General features: G+C 41.0%; 1 long non-coding RNA gene across 2 annotated transcripts; it reads left to right on the top strand.

Moving 5' to 3' along the window:
- Positions 1–1,651: 1,651 nt before the first annotated feature.
- Positions 1,652–20,709, top strand: LOC309634142. 2 transcript variants are annotated; one of them, XR_014247873.1, is made up of 5 exons: positions 1,652–11,320; positions 11,455–11,514; positions 13,400–13,449; positions 14,714–14,872; positions 20,027–20,709. It is a non-coding gene; the product is annotated as an uncharacterized lncRNA (long non-coding RNA). The 2 variants fall into 2 exon arrangements; XR_014247874.1 differs by lacking the exon at positions 13,400–13,449 and having other exon boundaries at positions 1,653–11,320.
- Positions 20,710–24,097: the final 3,388 nt, after the last annotated feature.

Here is a 24,097-nt window from a genome sequence, read left to right on the forward strand (position 1 = left end):
GACCCTTCACTGCTTGGAAGCTTCCTGTATCACTCATTATCTATGTCTTACAGGCATCTGGACCATTTGCTCATGACTGAGTAGATTGTAAACTCTGAGGCCAGGAATCCTATATGATTGTTCTTTAAATAAGCCATACACTCCAGTACAGTATATTATTATTTATATTATTAATGATAATTATAACTGTCAGGTATTCTTCAATAAGCATTTGTTGAATTAAATTGTATGGAATTGTCAGAAAGGAGTCTGACTTTTTAAGAATGTTACTGGTTTGATTGACAGTTGCCTTTTTTACCCTACCCACCCCCCAAAAGTGCCTGTACAGGTGAAAGGCTGGGAAGGCAAGGAAAATATTTCTGCTCCTCCAGCTTTGATTTAACACCCCTCCACCAGCTTAGGTTGGTGCATCATCCCCTCTGGAGTGGCTGGGCGTTTGTAACCCCAGCGCTGTCACAATGTCCCCCAAGGGAGAGATGCAATCAGAAGAGCAATAATGACTTCCTGTGAGCTGGAATGAGCAACTTCATCTCTCAGGTCACGAGGGCAGCCCTCTTCTGAGACCCACCACAGATTTGTCACCATCCTTTCTCTTCCTTTCCACACTGACACTATTCCCTCTTCCCTTCCCCTCCCCCCAACACTACAGCTTGTACCCAAGGGCCCCCAATTGGACTGTCTAGACATCTAAATAGAACTTTCACAGGCTCCATCCCTCTCCTGGGTCAGGAGAGAAGGGGGTCACTGCTCCCAAAAGATGAACTTCTTGGACTGAAATCCTCATCACTTGCGCCTTCCCAACACACATCCTCACACAGCTAACTGCACACGCTAATGCCACATCTTGCTAATTGTATTACCCTTGCTGGTTATCATTAAGGTCTTGCTTTCAGGACACAGAGAGAAGCAACCACATAATGATCAAGGAAACAAATGGAGTGTATCACTGCAGCCACCGTGCAGTGATAATGAGTTACATAAATCAAAAGTTCAGTAATTTACCTATCAGATCAAGCAGTGAATAGGGATTTTCAGTTATTGTGATTGTCTTGTGATAGATTTTTTTAAATAACTCTTGTACACAGATGTTCTAGAAACTAGAAATGTGTTTCCTAAGGGGAAGCAGCAGAATGCTGTGCAAAGAACATGGCAGCTTGATGAGTCAAGAGGCCCTTGAGCTAATTTAGCTCTGCCACCTTGCGGAGAGAAGCCAGCTCCCTTCTCTGGCTTTCAGATTCTTCCATCAAATACTGTATGTAGAAGGGTCTTTGCACTCCTGAGGATCCCTTTCTCGCTGAGATTCTAGGTACCTACAATCCTCAGACAAAATGCAACGGACACCTCCTGCCTTCCACTTTCTAGAGAGAATTGAGCTGCAGTTTTAGTGAAAGTCAGCCAGCCCTTCATCAACTAAAGAAACATGAGTTTTTCCTCACTCTGTGTGCATTGCTTCACTCCCCAGATCCTACACTAAATCAAGGGATGGTATAACCCTCTTCCTTTTTTTACACTTGGTGAAATGGTTTGTCTACGTGTGTAGCTGGGTGGTGTCATCCATGGTAATTTGTCTTGGGTTAGAGCACAAACTGTTTGCATGTTAAACCATTTTGTTTTGTTGGTGATTTGTGGGTTCCTAAGGGGCCTAGGAACAAGGTTCCTTTGAGGGAGAGTGGCCAAGAACATGTGTGTGTACATGTATATGTGTATACATATGTATGAGTGTGCATGTATGTTTGGATATATATGCGTACCTGTGTGTATATACATGCATGATTCTGTGTGTATGTGTGTATGTATGTGTATGCATGTGTATGCATGTAAGTGTGTATGTTAATATGTGTATCTATCTGTGTGTGCGCGTGTGTGTCCGTGTGAGTTTATGTATGTGCATGTGTATCTATATATGTGTATATGTGTATATGTGTATGTATCTGTGTATACATGTGTATGTTTCTGTGTGTGTAAGTATGTATGTACATGTGTGTATGTAGAATGCAGAGCTGACACCTCCTGGTTTAAGTCCCTGGATCAAATGATGGTTATGTTTATGATAAAGAGGACGAGGATGCCAAAAGTTCACCCCTCCCCAAACCACTGGCCTCTGCCTCCTTCTCCAAGCAAGGATCCCTTCACTCCAATAACAGGGAGAAAATAATAATCTTCTCTGCATGGAAAGAGACTCGCCAAGCATGAAGCAAGTTGGCGCTGGCTCCGTTAGAAATGAACAGATAAACAAACAAATGGGAGCTTGGAAGGAGGAGATGGTTTATGAATAAAACAATGTTTTATTAAGTTGCTATTAAATTTCAATTGAACAGTGCTTGGGATACATAGGCACAGATATATTCCTGAAACTAATTGGTTTTCCACATCTGCCTTGCTTCCTAATTGGACTAATTACTGCACTGTAGGATAATGTTCGTCTTACTACAGAAAGCAAGAAACCTTGATTTACAGTGAGAGGAGCAGCAATTAGAGGGAATTAATTCATAAAGCAACATCTAAATAAATCATATTATGAAAAGACAGCAATGTAATTATTGTGACTGGTGGGTCCCTGGTGGGGGAACATCAAACTTAAACCTCAAACCAAGCTGCTGAATTCTCCTCGGATCAGTGTACCATCTCCTATTTCATCAAGCATGTACTACCTATTCTTTAAGGCCTAATTGAGGTGCCACGTCAAAAACAATATGCCCCAACACTTCTCTCTAGTGGCGGCAGAAAAAACCATCAAGTTCTCACCACCTCATATTTGTCCTTTGTCAGAATTAAATATGAGCTCAGCACGACGTGGATAATGTGTTATGTATGGCTGCACTTTCAGAATGGGATTCTTTGTAAACTTAAGTGTCATTATGAATCCTCTCTTGACATCCAGTGGCATTTTTGGGGTTGTAGCTAAGAGCGCTTATTAGTAAGAATAGCATGTTAAACTCCGGCATTTCAATAATTCATCTCCCCTTGCTAAGAAGTCCCTGGCTAAGGTCCTGCTTGACTGTAATGGGTCTGAAGGCTCCACAACATTCACACCAGCTCCCTCCCCTTTGACAGTAGACATCCTCTATTTTCCTTCTGTTTTTCTTTTTGTTTTATTTTTCTTTCCTCCTTCTTACTATCATCCTGACTGAATCTGAAGGGAACTTGTGCACAGCCTCCAGAGTAAATCTCTTGAGCCTCAGTTTCCCATAAAATCCATAAAATTCAGTGATTTCCTCCTAACTAACATTCCGCCTGCAATACGCTTTTTTTAAAAAAATTATTTATTTATTTATTTTTGGCTGTGTTGGGTCTTCACTTCTGTGTGAGGGCTTTCTCCAGTTGCGGCAAGCGGGGGCCACTCTTCATCGCGGTGCGTGGGCCTCTCACTATTGAGGCCTCTCTTGTTGCGGAGCACAGGCTCCAGACGCGCAGGCTCAGTAATTGTGGCTCACGGGCCTAGTTGCTCTGCGGCATGCGAGATCCTCCCAGACCAGGGCTCAAACCCATGTCCCCTGCATTGGCAGGCAGATTCTCAACCACTGCGCCACCAGGGAAGCCCCTGCAATATGCTTTTAATAAGGTTTTCTCACTTTTTCACATCCAGGCACATATACAAAATGATGTTTATACAACACCAGGGAAATCAGAGAGCCTGTTTGTGGCCAAAGGCCATTAGGGTTTCTGGATCCAGGCTCTGGCTATCCCAGGACCTGCCCTCCTGCCGTGCTGACTGAGGAATCAGTATGTTGGCACCCCTAAGACCCATTGGTGCCATGGACACCCACTGGGGAACTCTTCCCCAAGGAAGCTACACTCTCTACTTCAAAGGAGCCTTCTGCACTCTCAGTGGCCTGGAGTAACCCTGTCCTGCAGCCCTCTACTTTACAATACAACAGGTTATTACTCTCGGCAGGTAGCCCCCACTCACTGTCTGCCAGGAGGCCTGACTTTGCTCATCTCTATCTACCAGTAGAGAGGTGGGGACCACACAGAGGAAAATATTGTAGGAAAATAGCCTCCAGTGTAACCACATACAGTGCGAGGGCTCTGAACTTCCCTCGTAATGGGACTTATTCCATGCCTATTAAATCAAGAAGTCAAGAGTTTATCAGGAGTCAGAGAATTCTTTAGAAGAATGTCATTGACTTCCAGGACTAATTGTCAAGAACAAGGGCTTTTATTTATTTATTTTTTAAAGGTATCTTTTCCAACTTTTTTAAAAATTAATTAATTTATTTATTTTTGGCTGTGTTGGGTCTTCGTTTCTGCATGTGGGCTTTCCTTAGTTGTGGCAAGTGGGGGCTACTCTTCATTGCAGTGCACAGGCTTCTCACTGCAGTGGCTTCTCTTGTTGTGGAGCACAGGCTCTAGGCATGTGGGCTTCAGTAGTTGCAGCATGCAGGCTCAGTATTTGTGGCTCATGGGTTCTAGAGTTCAGGTTCAGTAGTTGTGGTGCACGGACTTAGTTGCTCCGCAGTATGTGCGATCGTCCCGGACCAGGGATCGAACCCTTGTCCCCTGCATTAGCAGGCAGATTCTTAACCACTGCGCCACCAGGGAAGTCCCAGAACAAGGGCTTTTAGAATCAGAAAGACTTGGATTTAAACCTATTTCTGTGATGTTTAAGCTTGAATATACTATTTAACCTCTGCACCTCAGTGTTCTCATCCTCAAAATGTGGATAATAATATCTGCTTCATGAGGTTGTTGTGAGGATTAAGTAATACTGTGTATGTAAAGAATTTAGCTCCTTCTTAGGCCTAGAATAAGTTTCAAAAAATAAAAATTACCGTTAGTATTATTATTATTACTGTCCCCATCTAATTCTTCTGGTCATTCTAATGTAACCTCACCAAATGGTCGCCCATCTGAATTCCTCTGAGAAACAAAATTTACTTTGTTCTCAAGCAGCCCATTCACTTTTCAAGCAGTCTCATTGCTCCTGATTCCAACTTCTGGATCTACATTATGTCAGATTGTCTGTGTCATTTCAAAATCATTCCTTTTGCCCAAATTGATACAGCAACATCATTCCCAGGTAGCTGAGTGAGTTCCCTTTCCCTGTTAAGACATGATCTTAGGAGAGCTTTCAACTGGGGCTCATTTTGGAGATAATGATTCAAACACTGTTCCAAACAGATTCTTCAAATCCAAAGGAATATCTACCCTGATCTTGTGAACATAATTCTACCTAGATATAGAAAAACAATTGTCAATAGAGAACAGCTTTGTTTTCAAAAAAGCTTATTTTATTTCTATTTATCTCCAAGCATTTCCTTAGGATGCAGATCTGAAAGAACAAGTTTCCTTGTGATGTAGAATAGTATTTCATGCTGCATTCCCAGACCCTCCTGGATTCTATGAGATTATGTAGGTAATGAGTTAATATAAATTAAAGTTGAATAAATGTGAACAGGTCCACATGAAGTACAATGGCCTCAAACATCACAGGAAGCAGAGGATGTCCAGTAGAGGGTCTGGATTTGTCTTTGTAAAACAAGGGCTCCAACAACACCAGCAAGCCCTATCAGGGTGAAGGCACTGTTGGGCAGGACTTCAGTAGGTGTACACAGGGGGCCTTCTCTCTATGTCCTGTGGCCAGAGAAGTGGCCAGAGTGCAGCTGAATCCCAGCAGAGGCCCCCAACACCTCCATCCGCTCATTGTTTTGTGGGGTGAGGGTGGGAGCAGCTTTGTATGGGGGAGATAGATACACATTTGGAGCTCAAATGTCTAGCAGTCTAAGCTTAGTTGCTGGCTCTTAGGGAGATACTGAGAAACACAGCTCCATGTTGCCTGGGATGCTTGGGGCCCTCAAGACCAGTGGGAAGCTAAGTTTTGACACAACCCCTCCTTCTGTGGGAGGGGGATCCCTTGATCCCCACTAGCTCAGTATCAGGCAACCCAGGCTTCGAAGCTCATGCACTGGACAACCCTCATGTTCCTCCAGACTTCCAGCTCCACATCCTAACAGCCATGTGATTTTAGGAAAGTAACTTGGACTGTCTGAGTCCTCACTGTCTCAAAAGTAAAATGTGAGCGCTACCCATGCTTATCCCACAAGATTATGGTGTAAGGAGTAAATGAGATGCTGTGCACAAAATTCTTTTAGTCAACAGTAGTGATCCCCTGGGCTCTCAGGTTGTTTAGGACAGCCCATTTGGGAACATCTTCCTTTTCAGGAACAGGAGGCTGGGCAGTAAACCCCCCCCCATCTTTTTCTTTGATGTTCTATAGTCATCTCACATTACACTGTGTCAAATCACCTTCATATGATGGAGAAGGATTAACATAATATGATGTTGGAGGGCAAGTTGCTGCTTGATACACCGTAAATTCCTCCATTCAAAAGCAAAGTTGCACAGCTACTTACCTGCTCTTAACAAAATATTCATCCAATATACGCCAGAAAGACGAGGGATGTTTCAGGCAAGCAGACAAGGATCCATCCTGATTTGTGATGCTTAATGCCATGGCAAGGACACCTTGCAATTGGATCCCCAGCTAACGTGGAAAATGTGGAGAGATGTCACTTCAGAAAGATACAAACCAGGAGGGGCAGAGATTTGTTGAACATTGTTTACCATTTCCATCTCTTTGTCTTTCTCTCTCTGTCTCTGTCTCTCTATCTTTATCTCTATCTGTCTCTATCACTATCTTTCCATGTCACCCATGTAATCCAGCCACCACAATTTGAGGATGGCCAGGTATATGCAGATACCTCACATGTGTTTCAGCCTTCAGCCCCATTGCAGATCTCAGCCAACGGCCGGCATCATTGGCAGAAGGCAAGTCTTCCGTTATTCCAGCTCCCATTCTTCAAGTCTTCCAGCTGAGACCCCAGACGTTGAAGAGCAGAGAAAATACCCTTTTGAAATTCCTGACCCATAGAATCCAGGAGCATAACAAATGGTTCTTTTATACTACTAAGTTTTAGGGTAATTTATTATGTATCCATAGTAACTGTAATATCTTAATAATAACAGACTTAATAATAACAAAGCTTTATAGCTTTTCATATTCACTACTCACTTAATCCCCAATGGGAGACATATTATTACTCTCCTAATTTTATGGAAAGGCAAAGTTCCTTGATTAATAGACAGAGCTAGCAGATGGTAGAGCTAACATTAAAACCAAAATCTTCTGGCTCCAAATCTTGGAGTTCTTTCTCTATATTATCTTTACTGGGTCACACACTGCATTTTGGTGAACAGGAGACGGCTTCAATCAGATCTGGGATTTTCAGTTGATTCTAGTGGCAGAGTAGCATGTTATGTGCTGTGGTTCTGGGATTCGATTTGCCTGGGTTCAATCCCTAACTCTGCCTCTTATGAGCTGTATTGTAATTGGTCAGAACCCTTTGGGGCCTTTCCATGACAGACCCCTCCCCCATATCTTCTGCTGTAGCTCCTCTCTGAAGTACCTAGATATTAGTATCTCATGCATACTTCCTGAATTTTTCGGATACTAAAAACCACCACCAAATGGAAGAAATTAACTGCTTGATGATCATGAGCACATAGCTCCCAGACCTTCTGGTGCCTAAGGATGGATAATGTTAACTGCCCTGTGACCTCAGCATCAACCAATCAGAGAACTGTGCACGAGCTGATCACAGACCCTGGGAAGCCCCTCCCTCACCTTGCTGAAATACTCACTTTTAAAATGCTTTGCTGAAATGCTTCAGGGAGTTCAAGAGTTTTTTGGCCATGAGCCGCCTGTTCTCCTTGCTGGGCCCTGCAACAAAGATTTCTCTTCTAAAATCCGAGCTTTCAGTTTGGCCTCACTGTACAACAGGCACACAAACTTGTGTTCAGTAACAGTATAATTTGGGCAAATTAAGAGATGTGCTGAGTTTCTTCATCAGTAAGTAATTTAGAACAACGCCTGGCACATCAGTGATGCTCAATCAATGTTGATTGTGATTATGGTTTATAGAATTGCTCTTAGGCTCAGGAAGAGGGACCCCTGCCCTAGGCCTTCCACTTAAGTAGGATGCACTTTGACCCATATCTCTAGTCACGCCCTTCCCATAGGGTGAAAGTACAAGGAACCAGGAGGACAAAGCATTCTAGCCCATGTCCTTCCCTCCAGAGTGTCCTTCCCTCAGGGTGTCGGGATCATGGAATTCCCTACACACATGGCTGCAAGCCCACTTCCATGGCAGAAACTATTACCATCTTTGATTCTTCATCCTAAGGGCAGACTGTGTTTTGTCATATTCACCCTAGGCTGAAGGGTGGGCAAAGCTTGGCTGCTTGCAGGGGGTGTGGATGAATCTTACACATGCAGGCTCAGAATTCTCACATGTGTGTGCAAAACTTCTTATGTCATGAATAAAGCCAGGAATGGGGAGAGAAAAGGGTGTGGATGACGAGCTGGTGTCCAGGATCCAGTTCTTCCTGTTCTATATATTCCATCATGTAACCCCCCAAAATTTGAAATTTGATCTGGGCTTCCAGGTCATTATGAAGGTCTATTTGTTAAGACAGGAAACCAGAATATATTCTGTTTAGCATGTTTTTTATCTTGATTTATACATTTTAAATATTTAGACATTTAATGTTTGGGTCTCCATTCACATTTTTATCCCAGGCCCTGCAAATGTTAGGATTGACAGATTGATTAGGAAAGAGACAAAAGGCAGGGAGGCTAGCTGCAGGGCCCCTGTAGGCATTCAGGTGACAATGGAAGGCGAGATTAGGGTTAGAGACTTTAAAAGGAGAAAACAGAAGTGAGAGACATTTCAGCAGTAGAAGTGATCAGCCTCACCCCTCAGTGGAATGAAGGGTTTGAGAATGGTCCCAGTGGCTTCTCAGATTTCTCTAGTTAGTCCCTGGATATAGAAAGGATGATGGGAGAAGCAGCAGATTTGGGGAGGGTAGGGAACAAAGTGAGTCTGGTTCTGTGTCTGCTGAGTTTCAGGTGCTAGCAGGCTATCTACACCGTGAGGACTGTGGCTTGAGATACATATGTTTGGTAAATATTAAGGCATGGAATTGATGCAATCACCAGAATGGGAGAAAAGGGCTGGGCAGCACCTCAGAGGAAGAAAAGCCAGATAATATGCTATATCAGCCAGGGTAAGCTGAAGTAACAAATAGCCCTCAAACCTCAGAAACTTACAGCATCAAAGGTTTATTTCTCATACATTTGCATTGCAGGTCACTCATGGCTCTGCCCCATGTTCTCTAACCAGTTCCCATGCAGGTGGAAGAGCATGACTGGTGGGATTGCAGAGGGAAAAGAGATTGTGGCAGTTCACATACTGGCTCTTAAAACTCTTTCTTGGAAATGACACGTGACTCTGCTTCTCACATTTCATTGGGTAAAGCAAGTCACATGGTCAAGCCAACCATCAGTGTGGTAGGGAAGAGGCAGTGGTTACTTTTGAACAGTAGTAATGTAGTCAATGACATGACATTCCAGAAAAAACAAGTCTTCCTACCCTTATTTTTTCTACTCCATAACTGGAGCTGTCTAGCTTGGAAGTGGGCTGCAGGACTGCTTTTCAAATAATTAATAGTAGTTAACCAAGTTATGTGGTGGGGAGAGAGGGATTAATGTGCTGATATTCCAAATGCGAGCAAAAGCATACACAAACTTATAGAGATGAAACAGAGCATTAATTCACTCAGTAAGCACTTATTTATCATCTACTAAATACCAAGTACCAGGAAAAGATCTTCCTACAAACCCAGGAAACGGCCTAACACACCCAATAAAACTAATGATTTATAGCCATAAGGAACACAAACATTTTTTTATGAAGCAGTTTCTAACTGCTTTATATCCATTAGCCATCTCCCCTCAGTAACTCGGTACAGTGATAATTATTACTATCATTTTACAGATGAGGAGTGTGACGTTCAGGGCCTGTATAACTTCCCCAAATTTACACAGCTGGCTAAGGTCAGAGGCTGGATTCCAATCCACTCCCAGTTCTAATCTCCCATTGAACCATCTATCCTCAGCATTCAGAGGTCTGCTCGAAGTGAGAAAGAATTCAGGCACAGAGTATACAGAACAAAGGCTCGAAAAGAGACCGGAAGCTAGTTAATAGGCTACACCAATTCACTTTAGATGGTGTCAAAGAGAATAAGCACAGGCCCAAAATGGTATCACTTATGCAAAACCCATGATACCAAACCTAGATGTAATACCTAACCTAATTGCAGTTTAGACCTTCGCTAGAAATGTAACCTTAATCAACCAGTCTGGAATTTTCTGGTCAACACCAATAAAGTAATCTGTCATGTGGACCCTCTCCATCCCCTCAGAGGAAGAAGAGGCAATCTGCATGATGAAACCATAGCCTTTCCCTTCTCCCAGAAAAGAAGATATCCTGGCCTAAAAATAATCCTTTCTTTTCTTTTTCTAATAGCTCCCTTACCGCACCCTTCTTCCTATAAAAACCTTTCATTTTGTACAACCCCTTGGAGTCCTCTTCTAGTTGCCAGATACCGTGCTACCCAATTCATGAATCATTGAATAAAGCCTATTAGATCTTCAAATTTACTTGGTTGAATTTTGTTTTTTTAACAATGGTGAAGTTTCTTCCTGGTGGACTCCTGGAGGGAGTGATGATTTAACTAAGAACTGTTAAAAAAACAAAATTCAACTGAGTTAACTGTCGACTGAAAAAAAATAAGCACAACGGGAGAGTTGTGAGTTAAGTTTTATTGGGGGCAAAATGAGGACTATAGCTTGGGAGACAGCATTTTGGACAGCTCTGAGGAACTGCTTCGAAGAGGTAGGGGGGAAGGTCAGTGTTATATATGATTTTAGTGAAGGGGGTGCGTGCAGTCAAGCACACATTTTGGCAGAGGCTTGCTGCTAGTCACGAGGAGCAAATATCACAGTTAATGATTTTAGAACTTTTCCAGATACAAGGAGATGCAAGAATTGGGCTCATAAAATCTTCTCCTGAAAATATCTAACTATCTGAAAGCCTGTTCTGCCAGTTTTTCCCAGAGCACAGAGTGCCTCATTCCTGATCTCCACCCTGAACTCCTTTCAGGGGCTGTTGAAAGTCAGCAGCTGCAGTGGCTCATGACTTTTAATCCTTGTAGAGGTAGATGGCAAGTGCCAATTTGTAGTTGGCAAAATGTTAAAGATCTTATTGGCTTTATGCAACAATTCATGAATCGGGCAGCATCCCATCTAGCAACTAGAAAGGAGCCTGAGGAACTGTACAAAACAGAAGACTCTTATATGCAGGAGGGATCAGGATAAGGAATTTATACCTGCTAAAAGTGGATTGTTTGTGGCAAGGCCACCTTCCTATTGGTGACAGCAGGGATCTATCAGTTAGATGACCTCATTAATGTTGACCAGGTAATTCCAGCTTGACTGGTTTAAGATTTCATTCCTTGGAAAGGCTGAAAGTGTCATTAAATTGGATATTAAGTCTTGGTTTGATGACATCTGGTGACAAGTGACTTCCTTTTGGGGCTGTTGTCTTTTCACAGGAAGGACTGTCAAATATGGAAGACCAAGCATGAGCAAAGGAACTGCACCGAGACCATGCGGTGAGTAAGGATTGTGGAGGACAGTGGAGAACTGATTTGGTGGAGAGATCATATCAGATTTTGAGCTCCAAAATAGTAACCATCTTTCTCCATGTCTTTCCTAATCTCCCAAGCAGGTTCAGACTAATTCATGGAACATTTTGCATCTCTCTTCAAACCACATATTCTATCTTCTATTACACATGTAGCAGCCTTATCTTCCAAGATTGTAAACTTCCTAACAGCCGTGACAGTGTCCTATTCATCTTTGTTTCCCAACACTTGGCATTTAGTAGCATCTCAATGTGTCTGCCCAACTGAGGATTGTTCCTCAAATAAGTCCTCCTGTGGGCAAGGAGAGTTGCCTTTGATTGGAGAAATTTTAATGGCTATATTTTGAAGAGGGGTTAAGGGGGGATCCTAATGGGATGGGTGTAATTGGAGAGAAGGAAAGATTATTTCCAGAACATTAGGGGTCGCAGTTATTTGAAGAATCAAAGACAGTCTTCTCTGTCAGCTCACGAAAGCTCCTTTGCATTTAAAAGCAATGCCATTTACTTACAAATTATAGTGCTTTTGATGCAAATGAACTGCTTCTGGACAGTTTCCTCTCCCCCAGATTAGCTAAGAAATGTGGGGAAATTGACCAAGGATGCAGAATGCTGAGCCTGACCTGAGGCATATTAAAATAAAGCTGCTATTTAATTATTCCTATTTCTGAAGGAAGAGGCAATTAGAACCCAGTGAAGTGGCAGGGGGGACTGGCCCAGGATTTTGCTTTTAATCATGTGAATTCTTGGGTGTGGAGGTGGCCAGCAGAGCACACTTGACCAGACTGTGTAGGGAAATTGCTGAGTGCAGAGGCCTGTCCCAGGCCAGACCTGACCCAGACATGCAGAAGAATTGTGGTAAATTACTGAACCCCTTTGGCCTTCAGTTTTTTAAGCAGGGAGACCCCTCCTGCCCTCTTCATGGGAGGACTGGTGAGAGAATATTAATCTAGTGGCTGGTATTCGACAATTTACAATTTATAAAGTGTTTTTGCACCCATTATCTCGTTTGATCCCCACAAGACCCTGTGAGGTGGGAATTATCATTATATGCATTTTCAACAGGAAAACTGGGACTGGTAGAGGTTAAACTGTGCAAGTCACACAGTTAGTTATGGAGGCATGCTGTTTCTGACTCCAAATCCCATTCAACCCTTCTTTCTCCTTGATAGATAGAACAATGGCGAAAAGTGTAGGGGAGAAAAATTTATTTTTCTTTTACCCAGATTAGGTTCTTCAGCAGGACTCCTATGCATGAGACTGGTCAAAACCAGATTAACAAGAGAGAAACAAACAGAAGTTTATTAACAGGTGCATTGCTCATAGGAGCATCCAGCAGTGAGTAACTCAAAGGGGTGGTTGGAATTTGAGCTTATGTACCATCTTAGGCTAAACAAAAGGAAAAAGTGTTTGGGGTCTCTGGGTAGAAGGGGGGGATGAGGAGGCAAGTTTTGGAAAGGTGACCAGGAAAGTATGGTGGTAAACTTGTTTAGTAAAGTGTTGTTTGGTGAGATTTGTTATGCAGATTTACATTGGTGATAAGAATTGTTAAGAGTCCTCCTCTTCCTGGTATGGGCAACAGAGACATCTCTTAAAGTGAAAATTTCCTTTGTAAAAGGAAAATTTGTGCCCTCCTTTTAGGGCTTTGCCTGCACCTTCTGGTTCTCAACTGCCTTTTAACTCAAAATAATCCATATGCCAAAGAGGTATATTTTTGAGTGGCATCTTCCGGTACCCTTTAGAAGATAAGCCATACCTAATAATATTACTCTTTAAGAGCCATGCCTATATGCTAATTCATTTAATCTTCCCAACAACCTAATAAAGTGGGTACTATTATTATTTTCACTTTACAGATGAGGAGACTGAGACACAGAGAGGCCATGATCACATACATCACCAATAGGTATGGAACTGTGATTAGAATTTAGGAAGACTGGTTCTAGAACATATGTTCTTATGCCTTAAGCAATGACTTTTCCCATTTCCTGTGGCAGAGCAGAAGGGCTCTGGGTAGTTACAAGTATGATATTCCTTGAAAAATGAAAGCACGTATATGCTCCAATTCCCCGCTCTCTTTACCCAGAAATCTTTCCTTCTAACAATCATGTTGCCAGGAACTCTACCATTACCAATCATTTCTCTGGACAAAGTTATTAGTCCTCCTTGTTTAAAGGCTCTCACCTTTCCTGCCTTCTTCCCGCCCACCCTACCCTCACGTACATGCACACAGAATAGTCTAAAACCCTAGCAGCAAGTCCTCCATGACCTTGACCCCTCTTGCCTCAACTCTTCCCCTCCCTCCTTCACACCCTGCCCTCCCAATGCACCAAACCCTTGGAAGTTCCTCAAAGGGACCACAATCTCTTGCATATCAGTGCACCTTCCTGTTTAATTCTCCCTTCCTCATTCCCTGTTAGACACCTCCTTTTTAAAGTTCTTTGCTGCTCTCCCAGCTTACTTTCAGTGCATCTCCTCAGTGCCCCCATAGCAACCTGAGCATTTTCTTTTCATAGGGCATAATGGTTGGAGCAAATAAACTGAGAGCTACTTAAATGAAAAGGGTTGTTTTTTTGTTTATCTCTGTACTACCTAGGTCAGTGCCTGGTACTTAGTAGTGAAAGGATTCAGAACCAGCCTCCCTGAAATGTGCCACTTTGGCATGTGGATTAATTTGAGCTGAAGACAATCAAGGCCCAAATGACTCAGGAAGAGCTTTTCACCTTTCCCCTTAACTGCCCAAAAGAATTTAGATTGAGGGCCTGGTCCAGGAAGAGAGCTATCACCAAAGATAGCTACAAAGAATATGGGCTCGGTGTGGTAAATTGGGTGGAGGGAAGCTAGTCAGGGCCTGTGGACCAAATTCCTCTCTGTGTCCCATTGTCTTGTATGGCATGGAAAACGTTTGTTTACCAAACATTTGCTTTTCCCATCTTCCTGTAAATTGTCTTCCTCCCCTTTGCAGTCCTAGACCCCTACCACCTTCTTAGCTCAGAACAGCATGTTAGCTCACTTGCCTAACTGCCTGTGGGTCTCATATTCTTATGGGGCTCCCATACATACATAATTAAATTTGTTTTTCTCCTGTTACTATGTCTTATCTCAATTTAATTATTAGACCAGGCAAATGAACCTAGTAGAGTAGAGGAAAATTTTTTCTTTCCCAACAGTTGGTGACCCAGATAGGATTAACTTCACTGACTGGACACTGCTCAGTCTGAGGCTGCTACAGCTGAGAAAACTGGGAGCTCTGACAACAAGCCAGCAGAAAGTAAAAATTCTTACCAATTCAGTCTTCCAGCCTGCAAAATCCAATGGAAGCAAGAGTGGTGAGAGTCTTTTCTTTACTTTTCTAAATTTAAATTAGCAGGAGAAAATATTATAGGTATAGCAACTTTGGTAAAGATTTGTTGTTATGCTTCTTATTGATCCTTTCCCTCACAGAGATGACCACTTTCTTTCTTTGTCTCTGTCTGTTGTGTCATTTTTCATAAGGAGGAAAACCATAGGGTAGAATGTAGTCATAGGCCCTGTAAGTCTGATATTTGAGTCATCCTCACAGACTGGTTGAGTTCATGATTCTCACCAGACTGGAGTATGTTTAGACACATTTTGCTGTGGGTTCGTGTGCATATGAGGTAAAGGCTTCTGTTAAGGGACATCTTGGAAGCCAAATCTGTGAAATTGGCAGGCATGGATCAAGCACTTAAAAGCTATTAGAGTGCTCACCACCTAACTCAAAGACTCTCATGTTAAGATCAGTTGGTCATGGAGAAGGTTAGATTGACACTAGGTCACCCACCAAACCTCAAGAAAATTCCGTACAACAAGGTGTTCTGTAAAATACCACACAATCGTCCACCCAGTGATGCATTTGTCTTAGGTATCAAATTTAGAAAGGAATTTGAAAGATTAGTGACCATTCACAACCCCACTCACAGGGACTGATGCCAAAAACTTGGCCTCTCTGCAGCAGTGCTGAATCAAATCTCAGAGACGGAGTTTGGGGTGAAGTAGAAAAGAATAGCTTTATTGCTTTGCCAGGCAAAGAGGGACACAGCAGGCTCCTGCCCTTGAAAACCGTGTGTCCCCACCCAGGAGGATTTGTTGAGGAGTTTTATAGTGATGGTTCAAGGGTGGGACTGCTGATAAGATTAGGGTGTGTGCAGGGCCGGCACCCTTTTAATCTGGTCTCAGATAATCTCTTGATGAGCTTCTCTGTTTCCTTTAATCTGGCCTCAGGTGGTCTTCTCTGGAATGAAGAATGCTGACATCTTCCATTTGTTGGGGTTTTAGTTCTATAAAGAGCTCAAAAATATTGTTATATGTATCTCTTGAGGCAGAACCAGGACCCTGCCCCAAGGCTGCACTACAGTTTCTTGGCTACTCCTCCCTTATCTCTGCATCCTCTCCCTTCCCTGATTAGCAGCTGTTCGAATCTTTCCTTTGAGACTCAGGGAAGGTCATGGAAGCTGGAGTCTGTTCCCTGAAAACAAGGAAAGGGGGACACAGAAAGTCTTCCACGCCCAGGAGCCTTATAGTGTCCTACTCAGTTTCAGGACCTAGATTAACTGCTAAGGCGTATTCTTCCCCCTGTGATTATACCGTAATTATAGACAAGTCAGATGGCCCCCTGGGGGAGAAAAATACACACACAGGGGAAATAGATGACCAGAATTCCTCCTAGGCCCTCCCACAAATGATCAGCTGAAGGCTGATGTTCAGGGGCTGATAGAAGCAATCTAGAGGCTTTGCCCCTATGGTCAATTGGTCCAAGGTTGAATTGTGTACTCAAAAGGAAGGCTTTTTAAAATGCCTTATATGGACTTTTCAAAGACATAAATCTTTTGGTTTCCATCTTAGTTGGAAATCTTTTCCTTGATATAAAGAAGCAAATTGAAGATAGTATAGTTGGATGGGCAGGTCAGCTCCTTCATATCATTTAGGCTGCAGCCTCGTTCTTTGAAGAATGAAAAGCAACTGTGTTTATCCTACAGATCTTTGCAAAAGTAGAAATGCAGCGCTAAAGACCTATTCCTTTTTACCAATCCCAAAACCTCCCCTGTTTACCTCAAAAGGCTTGTAAATATTGGTTTTAGGAAACCAGTCTTTCTTGTAGGAACTTGCATTCATTTCCTGTGCCTTTGAGATGCAAATATTAACTCTTATCTAGACCATTCCTAATTCCTAAGATTGAAAAAAGGGGCAAAGGATGGGAAGAGGCTTTTTAAACAAACTGCTATAAAAGCTTTCTTGCCCCAAATCTAGTCAGGTACACTTGACTTATTCCAATTCACTATTCTACAAACTAGTGAGTTTTGCACTGTCATACCCATCCCATGGCTACAATTTTAAATCAAAAACTATACGGTCTCTATGTCTGTCTTCATTTTTATGTATGTCTATGTATGTGCATTACAGATATATTTTTCTACCTCTGGATGGTATTGCCAAATTCATTTGTAAAAGAACTCTATTTAATTGGCTTTAAATAAGCACTTATAAATTAAGTATTTTTAAATCTCAGAAATATAATGGAAATTAACCCACATGTTGTTCAAGTTTGCATGATCTAGGATAATTTTGGGTGAATAAAATCTAGTTTAAGTTTGTTGGTTTAATTAACACAGACATGTCTTTAGAGTTATCAGCATTAAGTATAATAGTTTTATTTTACCTAGGTTTACCGAAAGTCAAATAAGCTCATCTCTGTTACAAAATATGTCAGCAAGAAAAATAATTTAAGGTGATGGCTAGCTGCTTTAAAGTCTTATGAAATCTTCAGGCATAATCTAAATATGATTGTTAAAAACAAATGAATTGTGTAATAGATTTAAGTGGCATAAGAGTTTTTAGGTAACTTTTCAGTAATAATTGTTTTATGGTACGTCTGTTTTAAAACAGCTTCCCAAATCTCTTTGGTAACTTCCACCCTTAGAATTTTGCTAAGTTAAATTAACTGATGGGAATTCATTAAATGGCTAGATCATTTCCGAATAAGGTAAAACACTAAAACATTAATTGCTAAATAAGTCTAAGTTTACCTATTCAATACTTTTAACCTCTTACTACAAACGAACAAAAGATATTTGGGTCTCTTAGTAAGCATGTTTTGTGCCACACTAAAAAATTTCCTGTGAGATCTAAGCATGTGTTTCTAGAAATTACAAAAAGTATTTATAAATTTGCCAAGCCACAGAATGCTAATACAAAAGACAGTTCACAATTGTTTACTTTTTAATTTTCACTAGAAATTAAGGTTTTTTTAAGTTAAAAATTCTAATATGTGTAATTAAAACTACTAGTAATAAGGAAAATACAAGGAAAATAGGATGTGGATTGGGCTAAGAAAATGTAAGAGGTGTGGAGGTACATTTGTGTTAAGGAAAAAGAAAGCAAATTTGTCCTAAAGTAAAACTGGTTATTTTAGAATAGGAAAGATAAGAATGAAGGACAAACTAAATGGTATAGAAGGTAGGGAAGAGAGAGAGAAAAAAAGACAGAATTTTACCTTGTATAATCAAGCTTGCTACAATTGAATTGTTATTATAGGGGTTTTAAAAATAAGTTTTAATGTCAATAGTGTACTTATATAAAACTGAAACTTAATTTTCTTTCATCTGCCAAAGAAAAGTTTTGTTGAACTATTGGTCTGCTCCCAATAAGAGATTGTAAAAGGTTTTTCTTTATCTTTTTCAATAATATGCCTAAAAGCAGAAATTCTATGTTTTATCAGAATAATTTCCTGTGCTCCATGTTGTCTTTATCATCAGGTCTTTTGATTATTTAACTAAATGAAGTATTAAAAGAGCTAAGTTTTGCTCAGAACTATGTAAGTTTCTACATTTGCCTTTGAAATCTCCTTGTCATTTTGGTTAAATGGCTAATTAAATATTGTTTCATAATGATCTGTGATTCTATTTAGTCAAGAGTCCAAATCTTATATTTTTGACAAACTTCCCCAAATCAAATTTTAAATGAAGTATTTTTGACCCAGAAGTAACTTTGGGATTTTCCAGAGGGCCTCTGGAACATCTCAAAAGATTTCTTCTCTCTCCTTATAAAAAGAGAGATGTTAAAATAATGAGGTTTATTTGATAAGTTACATGAAGCATTATCAAATAAGTGAAGATAAGTGTTAGATTGTATTTGTATAGCTATATACTATTAATACGAGTGTTCTACTGGTTTGCAAGGCAGAAATAGAGACACAGATGTAGAGAACAAACATATGGACACCAAGGGGGGAAAGTGGAGGAGGTGGGTAGTGGTGGTGGGATGAACTGGGAGATTGGGATTGACATATATACACTAATATGTATAAAACAGATAACAAATAAGAACCTGCTATATAAAAATAAATAAATAAAATTAAATTTTAAAAAATATGAGTGTTCTAGAAATTGGATGAAATTCCTAAAATTCTGATATGTCCTGGTATAATGTTAATCAGTCACAATTATAGTCATTATCTTAAAATGTTGCATGTTACAAAAATAAGTAAATTATTTGTCAATTACATTATAATAAACTCTCATCAGATCTTTAAAAGTGGGTATTTTTAAGTCTTTTGTCACTCACTCTGTCATTGTTTTGCTCTGATGTTTTTGCAAAAGTGTTCCTGAAAAACTTCATCTTTAGAGAGATTCATGGAAAGGACTTTTAAAGTATTCTAGAATACAGATTTCTGATAATTTTAAGATCATCAAACTGACCTGGGTAAGAAATTTCAAAACTAATGGAAAAACTGGATTCAAGTATAACAAATATTAATTTCATGGGACTGAATGAACTGATGAGGATGATTATAAATTTTTATGACTTTTTGTTTGAAACATCGCTGGTTCTTTTACGTTTTGTTTTTCCAGATTTAAGCAAACATTATTCTCTTTTCCTAGAGTAATTTGGTAAAATATATCTTTGTGAACAAAGATGAAACAATTACTTTTTTTCCCTGCCTGATCCCTCCAGAATTCAGAAACTCTCAGTGAGTATTCTTATTTTCACAGCAGTTATTTGCCTAAGTTCCCTAAGAATCTGTTCTCCTTGTAACAGGACACAATTAGAAACGTTGGTTACATCACCAAGGCCTTGAATGAAATGTCATATTTGAGAGAAATGTATATAGACTCATATATGACCAGACAGCTTTAAGGAACTAAGGTTGACTTTATGGAACCAATAAAGTCCATTGGAAAAATAAGCCTGGACAACTTGATATCAACTTTAGAGAAATCACCATAGCAGCTCATGTAGGGACAATCTTTGTGCCTGTTACTATGTGGCTACTCAGAAAAATCACCAGAGACATTCAAACTGCAATCCAGTAAATATATCAGATTGACATTGCCTGCCCTCACTCCATCTGAAAGTGTCATGAACTGGACATTGAGAAATCTTCCCAACTGACTGCCTTCAGAACTCAGAAACTAAGATTATAGTCAGCTCCAATCATTAACCATTGTTTTCTTTTGTTTCCATAGAAATGCTTCTTATAAAGTACCTGATTGCTTGCACCATAGGCCTCACTTTTGGAGCCCACCTGCCTCACTGCCTCCTAAAATGAGACACAACTGTTTAACTAAACTGATCTATTTTCAGACTAAGAGACTGGTTCCATAGATGGAGCAATCTACCAACTCAACTTCTGGACTATAAAATTTCTTGAATAAATTTTAAAGGCAGGACTGGAGGGTTTCAGAATGAGCCTCCCCAAAATGTGTCACTTTGGCATGTGGATTTATTTGAGCTGAAGACAATCAAGGCCCAAATGACTCAGGAAGAACTTTTTACCTTTCCCCTTAACTGCCCAAAAGAATTTAGATTGAGGGCCTGGTCCAGGAAGAGAGCTATCACCAAAGATAGCTACAGAGAATATGGGCTAGGTGTGGTAAATTGGGTGGGGGGAAGCTAGGCAGGGCCTGTGGACCAAATTCCTCTCTGTGTCCCATTGTCTCTGTATGGCATGGAAAACATTTGTTTACCAGACATTTGCTTTTCCTATCTTCTTGTAAATTGTCTTCCTTCCCTTTGAAGCCCTAGACCCCTACCCTTTTCTCCGCAGCTCAGGATGGCATATAAGTCTCAACTGCCTGACTTCCTGTGGGTCTCATATTCTTATGGGGCTCCTGTACATACATAATTAAATTTGTTTTTCTCCTGTTAATCTGTCTTATCTCAATTTAATTATTAGACCAGGCAAATGAACCTTGAAGAGTGGAGGAATTTTTTTCTTCTCCAACAGTAAATATTTGATAAAGTTTCTCTAGGCCAATACTGTTCATCAACACTCTATTATAAGCTAGTTTATCAGTATCTTTCTTCCATAATAGAAATAGCTTTATAGATTTTTTTCCTGATTATTAAAGTAAAACATTCTTATTGTAAATATTTTCCATTATTACAAGAAAATGTAAAGAAGAAAAAAAAATCACTAATAGTATCACCACCAGAAATATATTCTCTTTCAGCTAGTTTTTTACAGTAGCAGCTAGCTGAGAAAGGATGGTACCTATGACAAGTTCATTCAACATGAACACGGCCAAGAGAAAAGGAGAGACCTAAATCATAGAGCCATGGCAAGGCATCTGTGAGTTAAACATTTCACTGGATATGTTCCAGATCAGCAAGGAAAAGCATGAGGTCACTGGCTACTGAAGAAAGAGCACATGAAAAATAGGACAGCAAAAGCTATAGTAAGGGAATAAAGGAAGAGACTTTTTTGCTGCCTTCAGAGAACTGAACGAGGACATATGTAGAAAATTTGCAAGGAATCCATCTTTGACTCAATTTAAACAACTTCCTAATAATCAGAAAGATCTACAAAAACAATATATTGCCTTCTGAGATAGTAAGCATCCTGTCCCTGGAGGTGTCCAAATAGCTTTGATGTTAAAGAAAAATTATTCATGGCACTCATCAAAAGATGGTCAGGCAGACTTTATTCAAGGTGGGGGGTGGGGGTTGGCTACTACAATGGGGTTTTATAGTAAGGGAAAGAGATGAGGTTCAACTCCAAATGCAAGGAAAAGTGGAAATTTACAGCCAAGGAGCAGAGAGGGAGTCAGAGGATTAAAAATTACCAAGAGGAAACATCAGGGGTAAGAGAGGATTCTGGCTAAATTAACCTAATAGGATTCTTGCTGAAGGCATGCCAGGGTGATCAGACATCACCTGGGGAATAGTGGAGGATGAAAAACTGCATCAGATATTGAGGGTGGAGGATTCTGATTAAACTGATTTAGTAGAATTCTCGCTAAAACTGGACAAGGAAAAGTTGAACACAGAAACACAAGAGTCAGAGCCTAGTTGAGAAGAGAGTTCAGAGGAGCCCAATGAGAGTTTTGATCAAGGAGACAATCTTTGTTTCTGAGAGAGATGCATTCATTTACTCAGTCAGTAGGTAATTCGATCAATATTTATTGAGCACCTGCTACTTGACAAATGACGTTATAGGTTCTGGGGAACCAAAGTCAAATGAGACCCAGTGGTCCTTGTCCCCAAGTGGCCGTCCATCATGAGCAGGATGTTGCTGTAACAGGTGTGAGGGCAGACCAGATGACTTCTGAGATCCTTTCTAACCACAGCATCCAACGGGTCTTAACTTCTGAGAAGTCTGGTCCCAGTAAACCTCACCAATACATTCCAGCTTGAATGTGAGTAGAGGAGATGGGAGGGCTCCCTGTGATGCACTGCTATCTCCTGTCCAAGAGGGCCTATTGCTTCTCCTCTAAGGGAGGAGCTAAAGAGTGGCTGCATTTCTAGTTAGGTTTAGGAAAATCCACTTTCCAAGATGGTGTGGATTTTTACAGGGTTTTATTTAAGTTAAATCATGGGGCAAACTTGACTCATGACCAAAGGATTCTTTATTTCATAAAATAGCCTGCAGTTGTGTTCTTCAACTGCAAGCTCTCCTCATACCTTTACAACTGGATTTGATCTCACCAGAAAATAATCCTATTAACGTTGAGGAGGTTACCTATTTGAGAAATCAAGCCCCACAGGTTTAATTCCCTGGACCTTCGTTTGCTCAGCTTCACCTCTTCACACAGGTACATCAGCTTCTCCCCATCTCCTTGCTGCCTGCTCAAAATCCCTTTCCACCATTACAGTAGATCTTGGAGCTCTACAGAGAGACAGCTTTGTGGATATCTATATGATGGTAGAGAAAAGACTTGCAAGTCACTGGATTTTTGGCTGATGAGGACGTTAGGGGCAGATGAAGTGGTCCCCTCATGTGAATTGAATATTAGGTACGTTGTCCCTGGGCAAAGATCCTGTTCCAGCCTACCTCCTAGAAACTCAAACAGTACCCCGACAGTGGTCCTCAATGCCCAGTTGCCTGGAACCCCAGCTTGGTTGTTTTACTCCAACACACTCCTGGAACCAGACCCTGCTTCTTTTTCCTTCTTTCCCAGTCTCTTCTCATTTGCAGAACATACTCGCATTGCCCTCAACTCAAAAGTTTTATTTTATTCTTCTCTTTCCTAAGACCCCTAAATGAAATTTTAATGACATCCTAGCTAATTAACATACACACCTGTGTGCACACACACACATATACGCACACACATGCACACACAATAGTGGTTTTTCTCTTACTTTATACCAGGAAGGGTTTGGTCTTCAGAAGCACAGTTGTTAGTAAGAAAAATATTTGTACTTTATTAAAGAGAAGGTCACCTTCCTGTCCCTAAGAGAAATTGACTTTTAATGCAGCAAAGAAAAAGCCAAAAAGTAAGTTGAGTTGTTGACATTAAAAAGAAAAAAAAAAGCAGATTGGACATTAATATCCTGCTATGTGTCCATGAAAGCTCTAGCCAAACCAGCTTAATGACTACTGGCTCAGAGATGGGTTGGGACCACTCCAAGAGTGGCTGAGAAGACAATAGAAGACACCTGAAAGATGGTAGATGACACCAAAAGGGGTGATGCCTGGGGTGGATCCCACCTGACTGTCAGCCTCAGGGCATGTCTCCCAACCTCTGCTGCTTGTTTCTGTTTCCTGCCTGGATTGAATGGTCTGGTGGGGTTCTGTCAAAAGTCCCAGATAGGCAGTAGGGTAAGTTGTCTGGGTGTCTTTAGCAGACAGTTCCTTGAAGGAGTTGCTTAAAAGAGCAGAGGGAAGAGGAGAGAGGCAAATGGCAAGTCTTGGTAGTGGAAAGCCTCCTCTGAAGCTGAGATTTGAATTCCTGTCAGCAGAGCAGCTGTGTAGGGACGTGTATATTATTCTCTGCAAAAATGTACGCAGCCTGAAGGATAAGTTGAGGCTAAAGTCCAGGCCTGGCACAGGGCTACATTTAACCAGACTGGGCATCTTTTCTAAGCCCCATAAAGGCACTGAATATCTTAGCTTCTGTCTTCACAGCCTTCATAGTCCGCAGCCTGTTTCCCTGCCTTGGAGAAGGCTGGAAGCAGCAGGACAAAACCCTGCATCATCACCATGCTCACATCCTCCCCAGCACTATCTGTACTCCTCGTTATGAACAGGGGGATTGAAGGCAGCTTTAACAGGGGAGAGCATGAGGGGCTGAGTGTCCCAGGAATTTGTTTCT

This window comes from Balaenoptera borealis, assembly GCF_965194805.1.
Source record: "Balaenoptera borealis genome assembly, chromosome: 1".
Taxonomy (NCBI): domain Eukaryota; kingdom Metazoa; phylum Chordata; class Mammalia; order Artiodactyla; family Balaenopteridae; genus Balaenoptera; species Balaenoptera borealis.